The sequence below is a fragment of the Rattus norvegicus genome, chromosome 6 (genome assembly GCF_021556685.1).
Source record: "Rattus norvegicus strain SHRSP/BbbUtx chromosome 6, alternate assembly SHRSP_T2T, whole genome shotgun sequence".
NCBI classification, from domain to species: domain Eukaryota; kingdom Metazoa; phylum Chordata; class Mammalia; order Rodentia; family Muridae; genus Rattus; species Rattus norvegicus.
In genome coordinates this window covers 80991618-81012059 of record NC_141539.1, presented here as the reverse complement: position 1 = coordinate 81012059, position 20442 = coordinate 80991618, and the positions used below count along the sequence as shown (strand labels likewise).

Here is a 20442-nt window from a genome sequence, read left to right as displayed (position 1 = left end):
CTGTGTGTTTGATTTAGGTGTGGACAGTTACTACCAAGCTTCCCTTGAGAAACAGGTGGAAGCCAGCGGTTGTCGTCTCTGTCATATGCTATAATTGAAGCATGCGGTCTTACATGTAACGCATAGTCCAAATGTTTACTGAGTATGTGCTTGCTTGGTGGTGTTTAGATGCTCTCTTTCTTTTTCTTTTCCTCTGCCTAGCCCCAGTGTGTGTGTGTGTGTGTGTGTGTGTGTGTGTCTCGTACTTGGATTGAATTTATGGCCTCATGACAAGTGAACTATCAACTAAGCTCTATTTCTAGCCCACCTCCTCCTTTCTTTTTTCTTTTTTGTCTTATATGTTTGTGTGTGTGCATGTGTACATGAATGCAGGAGCCCTTGGAGGCTAGCAGAGGGTGTTGGATCCACTGGAGCTGGAGGGGTAAACTACCATATGAGTGTTGGGAACTGAACTTCTGTCTTCTGGTTGAGCAATATACATTCTTAACCACTGAGTTGTCCTTCCAGTTCTTCTTCAAAATTTTCCATCCTTTGTGTGTTTCTGTGTAAAAAAGACTAAATTGTGTAACCAAATCTTGTGGAACTAAATCTACACTATGAACCTCTGCGTGGATTTTTGATATTTAACTTTTCTCAGTGTAGTTTTTGAGTAGAAGAAACACTTGAAATCTTTAAATACTTTCTCTAGACTGCTGAATTGTTACAGTTAGAGTAACTGAGGCAATTATTGGCTTCTTAGCTCAGTTAAAATGTGGCAGTCTTTCAGCGTGAGCAGCCTTACGCTTGTGTAGAGTGAAGCAATTGAGTAAAAGTGATGGTTTAGCCAGTCTTTAGCTCTCCTGTTATCTTTTGGTCCCGTTGAAGCTAAATGCTGTCATCTGCATAATCTTCCTTAACTCCTTCTTCAACAGCTTAAATAGGAACATAGCAAAGTCAGATCCTCTCCTAACCTGGATGTGCTTCTGGGAGGAGTTAACCACTGTTAAGAACATACTCTTGAATCTGTTAGCTTCTGCATCAGGTAAAGAAACCACGAGGAGAGCCCTGACATTTTTCAGCTTTGATGTGGAAAAATAGTAAGTTTTCTCTTTTCTTTTTCTAGTTTGCCAATCTCTCCTGCACTTTCCGTATCAGGTGGAGTAGGGGCTCATGTGTGTCCTCGTTGATGTATGATTTATTAGGAAGACAAATTCCATTGAGCCATTCAAAAATGTATTGTCTTCTCTGGAAACTAGTGACGTGGAGAACAGACAAGGACCTGTCCTGTTTTCAATACTCTGTAGCATCAATTCTTGGCAAACTTCAGTGAGACCTTGGCAAGACTTACTTCCCAGACCTGGGCTTCATTATGGTGTATAAAGAGTCACCTCTCTGAGCTGGGCTTGTCTGGATATAGCCCCAGGGAAAAGACGCCAGAAAGTCTAGGACACTGGGGCTTAAAGACACTCGGTGATTGAGCGGTCAGAGAATGTGTGTTAGCCAAGGGCTTGATGATATGCTGGTATCTGGCCATCCCGCATTTGGAGCGGGATTCAGCTCAGGATAACAGCTTCACCATCCCAGTTTCCTCTGAGCCATAACAATCACTATGTTCTGCCGAAGTGCCTGTCATGCTTAGATGACTCGCATGACACAACTTTACCTAACTTTTTTTTTAAAGCATAGAAAACTTGACTTATATAGAGGGAGAAAGACTGAATTTCTTATATTTAAACAGAGGAATGAAATCCAACGAGACTCTCTTCGTCACAGGAAGTTTGGTTATGTTGGTCCTCATTTCTATATGGTGACAATGAGAATGGAACCTAGTGAAGGATTGATAATGTGAAATTAAACAGATTGTTTACTCACTCTTAAACATAATATGTCTTATTAGAACAACCTCAGAGGACCATTAAAGAAATGATTTAAGAATCTGGATAGCAACAAAATAATAGAGTCTAATAAAACTGTTTTTTTTTTATCTTTAAAGCTTCCACTATAGTAGGTCTATTCAGAAAGCAAACACATTTAATTGTTTCCATCTCTTAACTGTGTCTAGTGAGTTCAGTTTTTAGTTGCTGTGTAAATATGTTGGTCCTAGTTGCATCGCTTTATTTCAAACATCATTTCAAATTAGAGCTTACTGTGGTTTGAAGGTTTTGCCAGAATCGTCATCCTACTTTTGTCTAAAGCTGGCTGATTACTTTTATCTTTTCCAGCATATGAATGCCAATATGCTTAGAAGAAGCAAACCCAGCCCTGAGACCATTTGTCATCAAGCATTGATTGTAACTCTGTTTTATTATGGCATACAGGAAGAAAGCCGAAGGCCTGAAGAAAAATCAAAGGTTAAGAGCTTACACATTTTTTGCTACATCACAATGTTTGCCTATTTTTTCTATGCCATTTTAATGGCTTTCTACATAGTTTATTAAAATACATATATCCTTTTCGATGTTGGACTAATAGCTTTTAGATATCTCATTAGCAAATATCCATGAAAGTAAAAAGACTCCAAGTGAGAGAAGCTGTATTAGGTACTTTTTCCTCCTTACTGTGACAAAAATCTTACAAAATCAACTTGGGGAAGGGTTAATTTTGGCTCCCAGTTTAAGGGGATACAGTCCCCTCGTAGGGTGGAAGGCATAGCAGTGGGGGTGTTGTACTCAGGAAATAGAAAGAGATGTCTAGTTGACTTTCCCATCCCTCTCCTTTTTATTCTGGTCAGGGACCCAGCCCATCGATGGGGTTTCCCACATTCCCTTCTCAGTTGATCCTCTCTGGTAACACCTTCACAGATACATCCAGACCTGTGTCTCCTAGGTGATTTCAATTTTTTTTTTTTCCGGAGCTGGGGACCGAACCCAGGGCCTTGCTAGGGCCTTGCTCTTGCTAGGCAAGCGCTCTACCACTGAGCTAAATCCCCAATCCCTCCTAGGTGATTTCAAATCCAGTCATGTTGACAATGGAGATTCGCCATTTCAAGGCAAAGTTTTAATCAGTGTGACATTCTTTAAAGTACTAGAGAAAGCTTCTGAAGAAAGAAGTCAATTTCAAAGGTAAAATACAGTCACTTGTACATACTTACGTAGGCTGTAGGCACTGAGCCTGTGCTCTGGTTGGTGTGCGCAGTCTTAATAATTCATTCGCTCCCTCTCTATTTCATTGCCGTGAGGAATGGGATTGAAGAGGGTAGAGCACAGTTGTATTTCATGTTTAATAAATTCCATACCAAACTCAACCACTAAACAGCTATTTGTCATAGCAAAAAGGTAATTTTAACACATGGTAGTAGGAAGGCAGGAGGCACTCAGAGTACCATATGACAGCAGTGTATGATTTCAGATCCCTGCTAAGATTTCTTTGGACTTTTGAAATATGACCTCTCTGAAATCACCACAGAAACCCTCAAACCATTTTACAAGGCTTTCTTAGTGTGACCTGACACTCTAAAACCCACTCTAGAGTTAAGACTCTCTGAGGATTTTAACCCCTAGAACAAAAAGGCAGAGAGACCCTTAATGACCACTGTCTTCTGTACCTGTTCCCTTTACTTTCATTTGTAAGTAATTAATTAGGTAGGAAAAAAAATACCTGTCTTCTTGTTAGGATGTAATCTAAGCTCTGGTTCCACTAAAGTGTAGTGGGTGAGGAAAGGAAAAAGGCATTTAAGAGTTTCTGCCATAATTCAAGAAATCTATATTACTTCTAATATTATCTGCCTCTCCCTAGAATATAATTCTCAGTTGCACAATAAAAGGTGAATTATACCACTATATTCTCATCCCAACCTGAGTTGCAAAGGGGAGAGAACACATCCTTCTTAATAATGATAGGACTAGGAATCAATTACAGGACTGCCTTTCATACCCTATGGTCTGGAGCTCTGTCATGAGACCACACATTAAGTAATAAAAGACACTTGCAAGTGTAGTTTGGGGATAGCTAGTGGTGACTATAGCTAAAGGCGAGAGGCAATGAAGAGTTTGTTGCAAGGAAGAGAGGAAGGGAGGGAGGCAGGCAGGGAGAGAGGGAAGGGAGATAGCTCTCTGAAGAACTATGAACTCTGTTGAAGTGCTGTGAAATGTCTGATTTTCCTTCATTTCTTTTCCTTTTATCACTCCTCTCTCTATTTATTCTTTCTTCTGTTTGCTTAGAATTTTGTTTGTTTGTTTTGAGACGAGTCTCTCTATGTAACTCTGACTATCCTGGAACTCTGTGTAGAACAGCCTGGCATCAAACTCACAGAGATCTGCCTGCTTTTGCCTCCCAAGTAGTGGGATTAAAGGCCAGTTATCTGGGTGATGTGCTTGAAAATTGTATGGATACACCAATTATATGTGGGTCTCTTTAGAGGAGAATGAATTGGAATAGGTAAGAAATACTAAATTTCTTAGAATGAATTTTTTCTTTATCATTGATACTGTTATTTAATTCTCTGGCTTTCGATCTAGAAGTGAATAGCAGACAATTATCAGAGCGAGGTTCTAGCAAGCAGAACATGATTGTATTGCGACAGGGCCTTCATTTCATCCTTCTATACCCCCCTGTTCGAAACTCGGAAGTCTCAGACAGTCTTGGAATTACCATTTCTGTTGGTTCTTTTTGTTGTCCACCTGGACTCACAGAAATGACCTTGGGGGTCATGAAGCACAGTGGCTTGCAGTCTGGAAGAAGGAAGTGTGCGTGTGGGGTGAGGTTGGGAGCGGGAAGAGAGATGGTTAATGGTGCTTGAATCCCTGTTCTCATTTCAGCCAGAGCATGGTCACTACATCAGTTTCTCGGTTCATTGCATTAGCAAATTTTGTTCAAGAAGCAATTTTCATCCTATGGAAAGTTTAGTCTTTCCTTTGAAGCCAACACCAAGGTTTAGAGAACAGAAATGAGTTTACAAAAGTTTAAAATATTTACATCGTATTCTTTAGCTAGATTTTCTTCTCATTATAATGTATGTTAAAATTTTCTACAAGACCCTTTCATTAGTGATTTCATTGTTGTTCTTAAAAACTAATTGGTGTGTGCTTTTTCTTTTTTTGGAACCATATAGTGGTCTGGCATAGAAGAAAGCAAGCAAATTCTTCCCAATAGTTTATAGTCTCTCTGAAACCATGTCATAAGTAACTGTTAGGCCAGCTTCTGTTCCTTGACTTCGAACACCATATTAAATTGCTAATATATGCAGTTGCATAGAAGAAAAATCATTGCTCTGAATTTAGCTGATAACAATTATTAATAATATGGTAAAGTACCTTATGTAACTAAATCACAATTGTGGGGAGATGTTATGTGGGTAGAATTGACTCTGTGAGAGGGAGATTGGCCGGAGAGAAATTAATAAGAAGTTACACTATCACCCACTCTTCTGAGCCTTTCAATCCTCACATCAGCTGTTACATCGTATCATTCCATAACCTCATGTCTGTCATCCTGATTTCCTTTCTGCGAAGGCAAGAAACATGAACACAATGGGAAGAGCCTGTCTATTCCCTGTTTCAAGCAGACATGCTCGACACTGCAGAACGGAGTGATGCTCAACTTACTCACCCGCCTTCTGTAAGCCCATCATATGATTTTGGTAAATAGCAGAGTTGCCTTGATTTCAGTATCATTTTTGCATTTTATAATAAAGCAAGTGCTCTAGGGACTAGTTTTCTGGCTAATTCATGTTTGTGCAAACCACTGCAACCTCCTGACATAGAACATATGTCATACAAATTCAGAGGAAATGAACTGTTTGGCTCCCTAGGGTATGATTAGAAAGTCTGACACAGCATTCACAGACTATTGCTTTACCACAAATAGACAGTATTTTCACAGGTACGAAAATGGTTCTCATGGAGAGCACATGTCAATGAAAAGTCAGAAGCTTCGGTCCCAGAATACTATCATGTTATAAAGACTAACCATAAACTGTTTTTAATAATAATGTAATATTTCGCTTTAATTATATATATGTATATATAAATATGTGATTTATATATCATATATATGATTTTCTATGGCATGAAATCTCAAGTGATGCTAATAATAATGTCACATCTCAGAGAAACATAGTTCATACCTATTCGTTGTTAAATGGTATTTAAAATTGTTTCTTTATAACATCCTTTGGTTACCCACCGGAAAATGTAGTCAACTGTTTGACAGTTTCACAATTTACAGAAAGGCCTCCAAATATATTCAACCTCTTTCCATTATTTCACATTCTGGACGTCTCATGAACCATGAGAAAAGCAGGCCTATAACACCCAAGTCACTTGCTAGCTGTTGGGCAGTGAACAAGAAGTAGCACTAAAACTAGTACACAGGGCACCTCACCGTGCAGAAATATTTGCTGTCGCAGTTAATCTCTGTGACTGGTAAAGAGAAAATGGAATTTCAAAAAAGCCAAAATTACATTGCTCTCTCTTGGCTTTACGTATCTCTGGCTTCCATTCTATTGACTAAGAGGTCAGTTTTTGCTGGAGCAAGAAATGGAAGAGGACGCCACAAACCGCGCTCTATGCTTTTATGACAGTGGTTTGTACCCTTCTGGTCCTCTGCTTCAGTCTTGTTTCTCTTGTTGACTCTGGGAGTTCATTGCTTAACTGAAAGCTCTTGGACCAGTTATTTACCCTCCCTAGCTTCCGTCTTTCAGTGAATTAGGGATGGTGATGGTTCATTATGTAGTTGTTGAGATTGATTGAGTGACCAGCATGTGGAATATTGCCTAGTGTTTAGTACAGATCATGTGTATTTGGTCAACTAAATATAAATACTGACTATGCTCATTACTTTTTTTTTTTTAGAGAATACTTTATTAGTTTTTGTAATCAAACCCACGTATATAAGACCTTACATATTCAATACAGTGTGTTACCCCTGTACAAATGGAAAAAACTTAAGTTCAACATTTCTAGACCAATATGGCTGTTAATTTCTGTACAGTGCCAACTCAACACAGTAAACGGGGATACTTTTTTCGAAAGTTGACAGCACAGGTAAAGTTTCAAAAAATTCAAATTATATATCTGTATATATATATTTATATTTATATAAAAAGACCAATAATAGCAGTGTGTTATGCATCAACAGCAGCAACAGCTTTTCCAGGTTCTGCAGTCATCTGAACAAAACTGTAGAGACATCCAGCACACTCCATTAAAAAAAAAAAAGTAAAAAAACAAAACCCGAGAAAACAGCACAGTTCTGTTACTCTTGTGGTACCTGGCACCATTTTTTTTTTTAAATTAGCTTCTCAATCATCATCTGGAAAGAAAACATTCTGAGCAACATCATTAAAAACAGCTCTGATAAAGCACGGTCACTACTACGTGTCATAAAGCAGGTACAAGCTATTTTACATCCACAGAGGTATGATACAGTACTGTCCTACATCTATAATACTAGAGGATACAATTTAAAAGGCATTATTTGAGACTTGATTCTACTTTTCCAGCAGAGGGCCCAAAGGATGGTGTGACACAGCTTTGTAAAGAAACATACTCTAGACAGGATTTCCTTTCACTAGTGGCACAGTTCTAAGGATTCATTCTCTCCATGAATGTCAGCTAAAACCGTTATTAAAAAAATGAAATATCCCTAGAACAAAACCGTATAACCACCGGATTCACATGAAGATGACCTAGTGGAGACAAGCTGGACCTCACCTTACCAACAAGCTATCAAATCTGTTATGTTTAAACAGTGAGACCTCCAAGGAAGGAAATGCCAAGTAGTGCTTCAAAGCTTCGGACCACAATCAAGCACAGCATCCTTTTCAACAGAAGCAGAAGCTCATCTGAATATGCTCATGGATGCTGACATCAACATTTAATCATCTCCTCACTCATCCAGGAGGGGGAGATCAGTTACTACTGTACTTTATTGTGTTCAACCAAATCACCATGTTACAAAAATAGCAAGCTGCCATAATAAAAAATAAGGCTCCTCTATCCAGCACCAGATAGCATCATTTTACTTTCAAGCCTAGAAATTGCACACTTGTATATAAACCAATCGAAGATGAGGATTGAGAGTTCATCTTGGTGGATTTTTCCTTTGATGAATATGAAGTGTCCTTCCTTATCTTTTTTGATGACTTTTTTTTTTTTTTTGGTTCTTTTTTTCGGAGCTGGGGACCGAACCCAGGGCCTTGCGCTTCCTAGGTAAGTGCTCTACCACTGAGCTAAATCCCCAGCCCCTTTTGATGACTTTTAATTGAAAATTGATTTTATTTGATATTAGAATGGCTACTCCAGCTTGCTTCTTCTGACCATTTGCTTGGAAAGTTGTTTTCCAGCCTTTCACTCTGAGGTAGTGTCTGTCTTTGTCTCTGAGGTGTGTTTCCTGTAGGCAGCAGAATGCAGGGTCCTCATTGCGTATCCAGTTTGTTAATCTATGTCTTTTTATTGGGGAGTTGAGGCCATTGATATTGAGAGATATTAAGGAATAGTGATTATTGCTTCCTGTTATATTCATATTTGGATGTGAGGTTATGTTTGTGTGCTTTCATTCTCTTTGTTTTGTTGCCAAGACGATTAGTTTCTTGCTTCTTCTAGGGTATAGCTTGCCTCCTTATGTTGGGCTTTACCATTTATTATCCTTTGTAGTGCTGGATTTGTAGAAAGATATTGTGTAAATTTGGTTTTGTCATGGAATATCTTGGTTTCTCCATCTATGTTAATTGAGAGTTTTGCAGGATACAGTAACCTGGGCTGGCATTTGTGTTCTCTTAGGGTCTGTATGACATCTGTCCAGGATCTTCTGGCCTTCATAGTTTCTGGGGAAAAGTCTGGTGTGATTCTGATAGGTCTGCCTTTATATGTTACTTGACCTTTTTCCCTTACTGCTTTTAATATTCTTTCTTTATTTTGTGCATTTAGTGTTTTGACTATTATGTGATGGGAGGTGTTTCTTTTCTGGTCCAATCTATTTGGAGTTCTGTAGGCTTCTTGTATGCCTATGGGTATCTCTTTTTTTAGGTTAGGGAAGTTTTCTTCTATGATTTTGTTGAAGATATTTACTGGTCCTTTGAGCTGGGAGTCTTCACTCTCTTCTATACCTATTATCCTTAGGTTTGATCTTCTCATTGAGTCCTGGATTTCCTGTATGTTTTGGACCAGTAGCTTTTTCCGCTTTACATTATCTTTGACAGTTGAGTCGATGATTTCTATGGAATCTTCTGCTCCCGAGATTCTCTCTTCCATCTCTTGTATTCTGTTGGTGAAGCTTGTATCTACAGCTCCTTGTCTTTTCTTTTGATTTTCTATGTCCAGGGTTGTTGCCATATGTTCTTTCTTGATTGCTTCTATTTCCATTTTTAATTCCTTCAACTGTTTGATTGTGTTTTCCTGGAATTCTTTCAGGGATTTTTGCGATTCCTCTCTGTAGGCTTCTACTTGTTCTCTAAGGGAGTTCTTCACGTCTTTCTTGAAGTCCTCCAGCATCATGATCAAATATGATTTTGAAACTAGATCTTGCTTTTCTGGTGTGTTTGGATATTCCGTGTTTGCTTTGGTGGGAGAATTGGGCTCCGATGATGCCATGTAGTCTTGGTTTCTGTTGCTTGGGTTCCTGCGCTTGCCTCTCGCCATCAGATTATCTCTAGTGTTACTTTGTTCTGCTATTTCTGACTGTGGCTAGACTGTCCTATAAGCCTGTGTGTCAGGAGTGCTGTAGACCTGTTTTCCTGTTTTCTTTCAGCCAGTTATGGGGACAGAGTGTTCTGCTTTCGGGCGTGTAGTTTTTCCTCTCTACAGGTCTTCAGCTGTTCCTGTGGGCCTGTGTCTTGAGTTCACCAGGCAGGTTTCTTGCAGGGGAAAAGTTGGTCCTACCTGCGGTTCCAAGGCTCAAGTTTGCTCGTGGGGTACTGCCTAAGTCCTCTCCGCGGCGGCAGCAACCGGGAAGATCTGCGCCGCTCTTTAAGGGAGCCTCCGTGCACCAGGGTTCCAGATGACGTTTGGTGTTTTCCTCTGGCGTCTGGATGTGCACAGAGTGCAGTCTCTTCTGGTTTCCCAGGCGTGTCCGCCTCTCTGAAGGTTTAGCTCTCCCTCCCACGGGATTTGGGTGCAGAGAACTGTTTATCCGGTCTGTTTCCTTCAGGTTCCGGCGGTGTCTCAGGCGCAGGGGTCCTGCCGCTCCCGGGCCCTCCCCTATGGGAACCCAGAGGCCTTATACAGTTGCCTCTTGGGCCAGGGATGTGGGCAGGGGTGGGCAGTGTTGGTGGTCTCCTCCGCTCTGCAGCCTCAGGAGTGCCCACCTGATCAGGCGGTGAGGTCTCTCTCCCACGGGGTTTGGGAGCAGAGAGCTGCTGCGGGCCGGGGTCCGCGGGTGTGGGACTTCCGGTAAACACAGGAAGTGCCCGGTCCTAGAGGAATTTTGCCTCTCATTACTTTTTAATATAGGAGAAGTTTAAAGAACACTTTCTACCCTAAGAACACTCTCCTAAATTGGTTATTAAAATGTAATTTTGCCTACATTGAGTTGTGCTTTGAGTGGTCATTGCTGCAGTTATGAATGCCTAGACTAATGTAACTTGGTGATGTATACTTTCTAAGACTTATTTTTATTTCATGTGTGTGTATATGATATATCTATATGATATCTATATCTGTATACCTATATCTGTATAGGAATTACTTGTACCTGCTGTTTCTGGGGCCATTGATATGCAAGAAGTCACAGACCAAACAGATCACAGAGTAGTCAGAGCAGCAGGTCGGCCCTCCATGGACTTCCTAAAGCATTAGCAGTTATGGTGGCCATAAGGTTGAGTACACAAGTGTTCAAGTCAGTTTTACTTAGAGTGAACCCAGGCTTAGTAACCTCTTACCTGTGTGGTCTTGAGCAAGATAATGATTTCTCTAAACCTTGATGTCCTTATCTGTAAATGTGGTCAAACTACTTACTTGATTTCTGTACGTGTTTGATTACATAGTGCACCAAAAATCTCAAAGCATAGTTGCATAGTATGTGATGTGAGTTAAGTTTGTGCTATTAGCCATAGAGATAATTATTTTTGTGTTATTTTTATAAAATTAAAATGTTTGTAGTGAAATAGCTTGTGGAAATAAAGCCCCAAAACTTTTTATACATTATTCATTGCTATAAACCTTCACACTGGTTTTAATTCCCTGTCACAGTTCATTCAGTTGGCACTGATAACATCTCTTGGATTTGGTAATTTTGTGAAAAGCAGAAATTTATTCCTCATAGTTCTGAAGGAGGAGAAGGCTGCAGTTGAGATAACAATGGATTCATGGGTTGGTCAGGGTTGCTGATAAATGGCATAATCTTGCTGAGTCTTCAAATAGTAGAAGCGGCAGGCACATTTGCCCCTCCCGTATGAGTACCATGTATGAGGACCGCATGAATGACTCAATCATCTCCCCGAGGACCTCAATCTCTGTCTACTATTTGGTACACAAAAACATTCACACCTTAATGCTTTTCAAGCGTTCATTTGAAGGTATATTTTCTAACTAACAAGGACTATTTAATAATTTAAATGCTAACATTTCTAACAAAATAAATGCATTCCTCTTCTGATAATTGAATTCAGTTATTTCAGAACCCCCTGAGAGTCCTAGTTGGAGGAATTGGTCATTGGTTGTCCTACTCTGGCTGCAGTGATGTTCCATGTAATGGATCTGATATGCACCCCTATCTGAATATGTACCATTTTTTCCCCAAGCTAGCAGCCTACGTTTTAAGTTGATAAATCTATGAGGTTTGGCTTAGGGTTAGTTGTGGCTTGCTTTGTAATGAATATAAGTGGTAGCTAAAGACCATGAGAGTGCCCTGGAAAACGGCTAGAGCCCGATAAGTCCTTTATGACTGAGGGAAGCCACGGGACATGATGCTTCTTTGCTGTGCTGGGACATCCATGTATAATCACTGAACATCTCAGAATGTAGTCCTCACTTTTTACTGTTAGAAGCTATACTTTAAATATTCAGAGGGAAGCAATACATTTATATCCTCATATAAGTCTTTGCTTCTTAACTAAATCAATATAATTATCAAAACATGGATCATAATTGGTTGCCTAGCTCATCTCAACAACTTATAAATAAGTGGGGTTTGATATGAGGTTAGGCTGTCATTATCTCCATTGTGAAATTTAGGGCTTTGGGGTAGTCAGAGTAACATGCAGTGCCTGATTGGTTATGTAGAAAGCTATGGATGATGAATTGACTTCTGAAGTAAGGACACTGAATACAGTATTTGAATGTATCTTGGAAGTTTTTTGAAAGCTTTGTCTCCTGTGCACTCTATAATACTGTGACAGTGCCTCGGCTTCTTCAAGTCCATCTCTTCATATCCTGCCCATTGAAGTAGTTTAATGAAATGAAGCAACGTTTCACAGAGTTAGATGCACAGTGGTGCTCTGTGGTAACTATTTTTATTCTGAAACCAAATCCAGACCATGCTTTAGATTTTGCCTAAATCCCTGATACAGGCTCCTGTGGTATTTAGAATCCTTCCGTCAGTTCAGGGACCAGGACCAGTTTAGAAGGCAAGAATCAGAAACCTCAGCTGCACATAATTTAGTGTAATCTCTCCAAATCCCTTACCCTCGGGGAGAAGAGACAAGCATGTCTTCCCCTGCTCCTCCTCCTCTTCCTTTTCCTCCTCATCCTCAACTTCCTCATCCTCCCCCTCTTCCTCCTCCCTCCCTCCTCCCCCTAACATTTAGGGTAGGATAAAACATTCATTTCCTCCAACATTAATTCTTTCATACAGCACTCATACACACATCCCCAACCAGGTGTGCACTGCCGTTTACCCTTCTGTAAATGCTTGTCATGAATATGGCCGAAGTCTCACACTGTGTTACTCAATGTCATTGTTTGACTTTGATGACCACTGTAGCTCTGCTAGAAGACGAGCAACATAGTTACAATGGTGGTGTCTGGCTCTAAAGTTACTATTTGACCTATTGTCTATCTTCTGGTAGGACAAACTGCTACCTTTCTTACTCTTTGTGGGTTTTTTTCCTTCAGTTTTTTAGGAATAATAATGCCATAGCTCTGAGAGGTAAAAGAGCAAGGCGTCCCAGGGAATGAGAAGTCCCAGAAAAAGAAGAGCATGTGCTCTGCACAGAAAACAAAAACAAAAAACCTTTAAAGAAAAACTTTTTTTTTACATAACCAGTGCTGTAATTCTCAAGTATAATAGATTTAGATTATTTTTCAATAATTTTATATTACTAAAGACCTCATGACATTTTGGTCAGTGGCAGGGTACTGCTGATAGTGGTGCCATAAACCAGGATGGAGCTGAGACATCTTGTGACCTAATTACATCATAGCTGTTGTAACAACACTGATCGCTGCGTCACTCATGTGCGAGCAATGCTGATACAAATAAACTTCCTGTGCTTCAGCTTAGAAAATGCACAGCGTGTATAATTTTGCATGCTGTGTAATATTTGATAATAGCAAACAACTATGCTATTGATCTATGTATCCACTCTACTGTAATTTTAGTTTACATAATGCTTACATCTTATTTTTAAAAACTTAACACTACCCCCTTAACCCAAGTATTTCAGAAGATTCTATTTATTATAGGGTATGGTAGCTTCATGATTGTTGTTCCTCTCAGTAGTCTAGCATAGAAGTCTAAGGATAGAAGACCACAGTATTGACAAGCTCCACTGTGTGCAAACCTAGGATAGTGTGTGTGCCGTGCGTTATTTAAAAAAAAAGTTTAAGATGTAGAAAAAAGGAAAAAATAAAATGGGAAAAGGTGAGACCAGTCGTGCAGCCCAGTGGGAGAGCACGTGCTTTAATATGAGAGAGCGTGAGCCCAGCAGTGAGAAAAGTGAAAAAATAGAATATTCTAGACTCGAGATATGAAGAAAAAATATTTTCATACATTTATTTGTTTTAAGCAAAGTGTTATTAGACATGAATCACTAGTTAAAAGAGACTAAAATTTGATAAAACATCATACAGAAACATATGGTTTATTTATTACAAAAGAACAAATGCTTTTGGTTTTGAATTTGGTGCAGCCTAAGTGCTTACTCCCCACTCCCTGGCTACCTCAGAGGAACCGCCAGACCTCCGCCAGCACCAACGCCAGCGTTCGCATCATAGTTTTGTAGCGTTTATGAGTAGATGTATTTATTTTATCGACAATAGTTAAGATTAAACCTGTATCTTAGGAATGAAAGGCAAGATCTATGTTCCCAGACACTTACATGTGTTTAGATCTATGTGCACTCACAACCATGCCAGTGTATTTAGTATAGAGGCGTGCAGTTGTCAACAACTTAGCACCCAGGTGGAAATTAGGCTATCTATTCTGGAGGCTTTTGCAAGCACACTCTGCACGGTGGTGAAATTGACTTACAAAGCATATTTATAGCACATTTGTGTTATTAACTTGTGAGTATATTTGGATATTACTTGAAAACTTGATTGTACACATAATTATTACTTATTGTCATAATGAGTGCATTACAAAAAAAGAAATAAATACTTTAGTCTTTGTTTTAGGGATAAGAATTTGACATGTGAAGTGATGCCCGTAATGCATGTAAGAAAGTCAGTACAAACAGACACTGGGACAAATTACAAACATGGAAATTAAAAAAAAAACACACCTGTAGTCCACTTATTACATAGTTCTATCTTTTGTTTTATTAGATTTCTCTAAATATGTGAGGATTTGTATAATTGCAATTAGATGCCACTCATCTATTTGGTTCTATAATCTGTTTTGCCTTTTAATTTTATCGCTATATTTTAATCACTTTAAAATCCTTGAAAACCATCATTTAAGGTCTGCTGTATGACTAAACATATATTCAACACATGCCCTATTATTGAACTATCTTTTCACAACTTAAATAACAGTAATTATTTATATATCTGTGTTTCCATTTTCTACTCATTACATTGTGATAGGTGTCTGTGTTTTAAAAATGTGAGCTGGAATATCTTATGCTAAATGCTTTTCTTTTTTTAAAGACTTGTTTTTTTTTTAACATTCTTTTTTTTTTTCTTTTTTTTCTTTTTCTTTTTTTCCCCCGGAGCTGGGGACCGAATCCAGGGCCTTGCGCTTGCTAGGCAAGCGCTCTACCACTGAGCTAAATCTCCAACCCCGCTAAATGCTTTTCATTGGTGACGTTAGCCCAGATCCTCACAATGGCCTGCAGTATCAAACAGGTAATGTCTCGCAGGAAAGGTGACTTTCTGGCCTTAGCCCCGTAAGTGTCTGTGTGGCCCACACAGACTCAGACAAGCAGGCTTTGGAAAAGGAAGAAAGAGGAAAAAGCGAGTCTGCTGATCTTAACCTGCCCTATGGACAGTGCTCAGGGTGAGAAAGTCACCAGTGAGCGACGTTCCCCCTCAGTCTGAAGCAAGACCGATTCCACGACACGTGCCTACCTGTTGAACTTCTAAGTTGGGCTGGATTCGAGGAAGATAAAGGAGACTGTGGCATGTCCTGTGGACTTCAGGACTCAGTCAGGCGTAGCATGAAAAGGATGATTATGTTGAAGTGTAGAAGGTGTGACAAGGGTGTGAAGAACTGTGAGGAGGGAAGAAGCCTTCCGGGAGGGAGGACATGGGTTGCACAGGGATGGGTATTATTGTTACCAGGAAGCCAAGGGGCAGGAGGATTTGTCCTCAAGGCCTCTACCCTTAGGAGTTGGATGCCATAAAGAGAAGTGCGGGACTCATAGTCAGCAAGGTCTAGGCTTTTATTGATGATGGGACTTTGGGTAAATCAGTTTCTCGGACGTTTTGCTTCTGGATCTGGAAATGTAGGGAAAAGACTACCTCATTCAACGTGAGGGTTAAAGGAGATCCACAGGAGGCTCCCAGCACAGAACCTGGCCCACTTCTAAGAAAAGAAAGTTTACATGGAAGATTGTCTTATGGAGGGGGAAAGTCAAGGCAAATTCTACCAAATAAATGAGGATTAAAAGGAAAGCAGAGATCCATCCTCCTGGAGTTCAAATTTCATCTCCTGAAACCAAAGTGAGAGTCCTTAAAATAAGAGTGGAGGATTATTGAGACAAGTGGCTTGTTACCAGGGAATATTTTGATGTGTTAAATGTAAACTACCCAGAATCATATGGGTTAAATTTCCTTTCAGCAATGCATGGCTTAAATGTTAAGGGGGAAGAACCCCGCAAATGGTGCACTCCTCAATTAGGAATGGATAGTCACCTCAGAGGCATACAAAAGGTTCAGAAATACTTCTGGTGAGAAGGCAAGGAGGATGAGAGTCAGGGAGAGGATATATCATGCCTTATTCCCGCTTTGAGAAATCCAAATCCATATGACCTTCACAGGTTTAAAAATACTTAAGATCCATTAACTCAATCCTGTGAAATCATGGTTAGGAAAAAGCCATCTTTTTCATGTGGTTTACACAGTTCAGAGGAACTCTTCTTGTTAAAGGGAAACCAAACATCTTTTGTAACAAGTGTGCTTGGGAAGGAGTGGTTGGCTTATCTTATTCATAGGCACTTAGGAGAACCTGTTATGCGAGATGAACCGAGGCCTGCCTGGTGGCACACGCCTTTTATCTCAGAACTTGGGGGGCAGAGGCAGGTGGATCTCTGTGAGTTTGAGGCCAACCTGGTCTACAAGTTGGGTTCCAGGAAAAGCAGGGATACATAATGAGACCCTGTCTCAAAAAAAACAAAGGAAATAAAAAAGAAATAGAAGGTGATAAACAGGTCTATTTAACATCCCTTTGTAAGGTGGGGACAGTTTTACTAGGAACCTCGATACTGAAGAATTCCATGATCTAGGATAAGGCTACTTGATCAAGGGTGCATCCTACGCACAGTGGGGAGGTGACAGAGTTAGCTAAAGTCTGTTGACCACAGTTTTTCAAGTCCATAATGCTGCTTAAATTAATTGAGTATTCTGATTACAGAAGGTAGCATTTTCCTTTATGAAAGGAAGTTTCTGTGGTCCAGTCCGTGAGCTTGTGGCCTAGTCTCTCTGGACATATGGCTAAGCAGATGGTTCTGTGGGACCTGGTCGTGGGACAAAGCTGTTCTCATGGCTGAAAGACACGGAAGTCAGGGTTCCATAATCCTCTTGAGGACACACTATGTCCTAAAGCCTCCTACGAAGCTTCCAGAGCTTTACTGTTACCTCATGTTTGGAGCCTTTGAGGTCTTCTCATACTCATGCATAAATTGTAAATTTGTTTTGTGAGGAGAAACAGATGGAATTTCACTACCTTGGAAAAAGCAAAATTGATGGTAACTCTGTTGTTTGTTAAGGAAACCGTGGATTATTTTTCATTTCACAATTATCCCCAATTCTGCCTTTACTTTTATGTCCTCTCTCGTCTGTCTTCTGAACAGTAGGTGCGGCTGTTTTGAACAGGACTTCTCCTATGAAATGGATTTTTCCTGCAATGGGCTAATTACCAAAGCAGTTGGCCACCTGTGAAAGTAATTAGTCACTTGTCAGTTGTCCTGAGGTCAGGCAATTACAGTTGCCATTCATTCTAGTGCACTTTTGCATCCACAGACAGTAATGCTTACTAAACCCACCCATAGCGCAAAGGAGGGCTGGGCTGCTGCCCTAAAAAACTGGCTCGTTAATAAATGAAGCTTGAATAACATTAAGATCTATTCAGTTTCCTGATCTGGAGAAGGAAAGAGTTAGAGGTTTTTAAAATAATCTGTGTCATTCTACTTTTTGAGGTAATGTGAGATGTAAGCATATTAATTTTATAATAATAAAACAGATGAATCTCAATTTGGTGTATTGAGATTTTAGTCTTTTGTGATGCAGGTTTTATAGTGTAAAGTAAGAAACTTCTTAATTAAGGAAATTATGACAAGTAAATATCTTTTTAAAAAGATTTATATCTTATATATTAAATACACTGTAGTCGTCTTCAGACACACCAGAAGAGGGCATCAGATCTCATTACAGATGGTTGTGAACCACCATGTGGTTGCTGGGATCTGAACTCATGACCTCTGGAAGAGCAGTCAGTCTCTTAACCACTGAGCCATCTCTCCAGCCCAGTAAATAACTTCTTAATTAAGATAACTATGATGAAACCTTTGTGTCCAGGAGTGAGCAGCAATGTGACAATAGCCATCTTGGTAAGTCTTTCTATGACTACTGTGGTACACTGTTCACTGGTCCACCTGAACATTGATACCCGTTCTAGTAAACGAAGTCAACATATCTATCTAGAGCTGCCATCTACCAGTCGTGATGCCTTGAAATAAAGTATACGGTAAACAAAATTCATAATTCAAAATACATAATTCAATGACATTATCCCCCCTCCCATTTGCGTGTGCACACAGGTGCGCATGCCCACATCCATGTATGTCTCTGTATTAGGAGCAGAGAGGAAACCAGAGGGTAAATACATTAGGATTTCTTGGGTACAAGAAAAACAAAACTTTACCCAAGCTCTAAATAATTAACATGATTTATTAGCTATTTAATTGAAAATAAATGGGGCGAAGGAAACATGAACCTATTTTAGCTGTGCAACGTCACCAAGGTCTCCATTTCTTTCCTTTCTCTCCTTTGGCTTTCTATAGCTCCTGCTTCATTCTGAGACTGGGTCCTCAGAATCCTTGGTTATTGTAGGACCATTTTGCTTAAAGCAACCAGCAAATATCTCTGATAAGTCGTTTGCTCAGACTGAGCCTCAACCATGATCTCGAAGGAATCACTGTGGCCAAGGGCATGACATACACTAATCGGTTTTAAAGCCTCTTATCCTCTCTGAGAATGCATGAAGGAGGTCTGAGGCCGTACACCTCACCAGTTAGCCTGCAAAGGCTCCAGTTCGAGGTTGGATCATATCCTTTGCTTTTCTGAGAGAACGCTCAGACAACTGCAGTGGGCAATGTGAGAGGAGAACATAACCATAAATGTGTGTGCATTGATATTCATGTTCACAGATCTCATGGTTCTTAATTCACGTCACTACCACCATGTCTCTGTAATGTCCAAATAAAGACTTGGGATGTTTCTTGGTTATTTACACTGTGCAGAGTACTGAAAACTTTGAGCCATCTGACGTTGAACAGGATAGTGCATGGCTTTCTTCTTCCAGCTTTTGGCCTGAAAAAGAAAAAAAGTATCCTTTTAAAGATCTGTTCAGTACCACATTTTCCTCATGGTTGTACTCAGATCACGATTACCTCCAAGTGTGCTGCCTAGTGCGTCTAAATCTAAGACTATGCTGTACCTTACAGGAAAATCCATACGGCAGGTGAACCTCACTCTACACGCTGTAGTCCTGCAGTCGGTTGTGAGTTCTGTGGTGAAGAATCAACAATTCATTGTAAATAAGGTCCTTTACGGAGGAACGTGCCTTAAATAAGGTCCTGCTTCGATTCATTATAAAAATATTGTGACCCGTGGCCCAGAGGAACTTTGCCTTCTGTTTCTTCTGAGTAGTGCAGGAAGGATTAATTCAGTGTTCATACTGACTTTATAGATACTGAAAGCATTGAAAAAAAAAAAGCATGAGAATTAACTCCTTCTGAGGACACAATAGAGAAGATAAAAGTTTGGTTCAACGTCAGGGCCAGGTTGAAGATAAGCTAGTAATCCAGTTGCCAGGTAAGAGTTGGGAGTTTTTAGGTGATATGAAGGAACACAGCAATCTATTGAGAAGCTGTTCCTCTCTGCTGGGACCCTGCTGGTCACATCTTGGTTTCCCTGGAAGGGTAGTTCAAGATTTACAGCCTTCGGCTAAATGTTCAGAGCTACGTAACACTAGCCCTGTTAGGACGGAGCGAAAAATAACATGTTCTAATCCACAGGCCTGTCACAGCCTACATTTTTACCTTCCTGTCCTTTGTCACATCCAAAGCAAACCAAGAACAGCCCTGAGCTGCAGTGGGAGAGCCAGGCTCACACCTGGATGCCACTAGCGCTGGAGAGAAGGTGTCTTCAGGGTGCAGCCTTGTTTGTCTCCTTCTCTCTGACTTCCGTTACCCTAAATCTCGGGGCTGAGTTGCCGGCAGCAAGGATGCTGACTGAAAACTGTCACAGCAGCAATCATTACAGTCTGGGAGCCAAGTTTGACTGCAACATATGTCTTCAATTTTAATAGCTCAGTTCCCCAGATGCCCTAAAGGAGAATATTGCCTGAGAAGGAGCTTTTCATGTAAGAATAATTTGTGTTAAGTAGCTCAGTGATCTGTTTGTTAGGTTAGAGCTGACAGTTTGTTTATATTTCTAAAGGGGTATGATGAATGGGGGAGAAGTTGATGCTAATTAGCCCAAATTGTTCCTAAGAATGTCGAGGCCTTTGCCAGTTTCATTGTTTCTGTTTCTTTGCACATTTTAAATAATTGAATGGAGCTCAGACCATTCATCATCTCAGGAAAGACGGAAATAAATGAATTTAGCAAAGGCCTGCATGCGTGATGGAAGGTGTCACTTTAGAGGGCAATTAGATAGGACATCAACTCGGTCTGATGCAGACTAGTCTAACTCATTGGCATAA

At 40.1% G+C, this 20442-nt stretch overlaps 1 protein-coding gene and 1 long non-coding RNA gene across 6 annotated transcripts in view; both read left to right on the top strand.

Annotated features, from left to right (window-relative positions):
• The window catches only part of Slc25a21 (solute carrier family 25 member 21), a 505498-nt gene that overhangs the window by 40708 nt on the left and 444348 nt on the right, over positions 1-20442 (top strand).
• LOC120103539 (uncharacterized) lies at positions 905-19062 on the top strand. 5 transcript variants are annotated; one of them, XR_015623046.1, is made up of 7 exons: positions 905-1076; positions 2202-2330; positions 5430-5535; positions 6771-6962; positions 7670-8129; positions 15011-15143; positions 18884-19062. It is a non-coding gene; the product is annotated as an uncharacterized LOC120103539 (long non-coding RNA). The 5 variants fall into 5 exon arrangements; XR_015623043.1 differs by lacking the exon at positions 6771-6962 and having other exon boundaries at positions 910-1076; positions 7421-8129; XR_015623047.1 differs by lacking the exons at positions 15011-15143; positions 18884-19062 and having other exon boundaries at positions 910-1076; positions 5430-5557.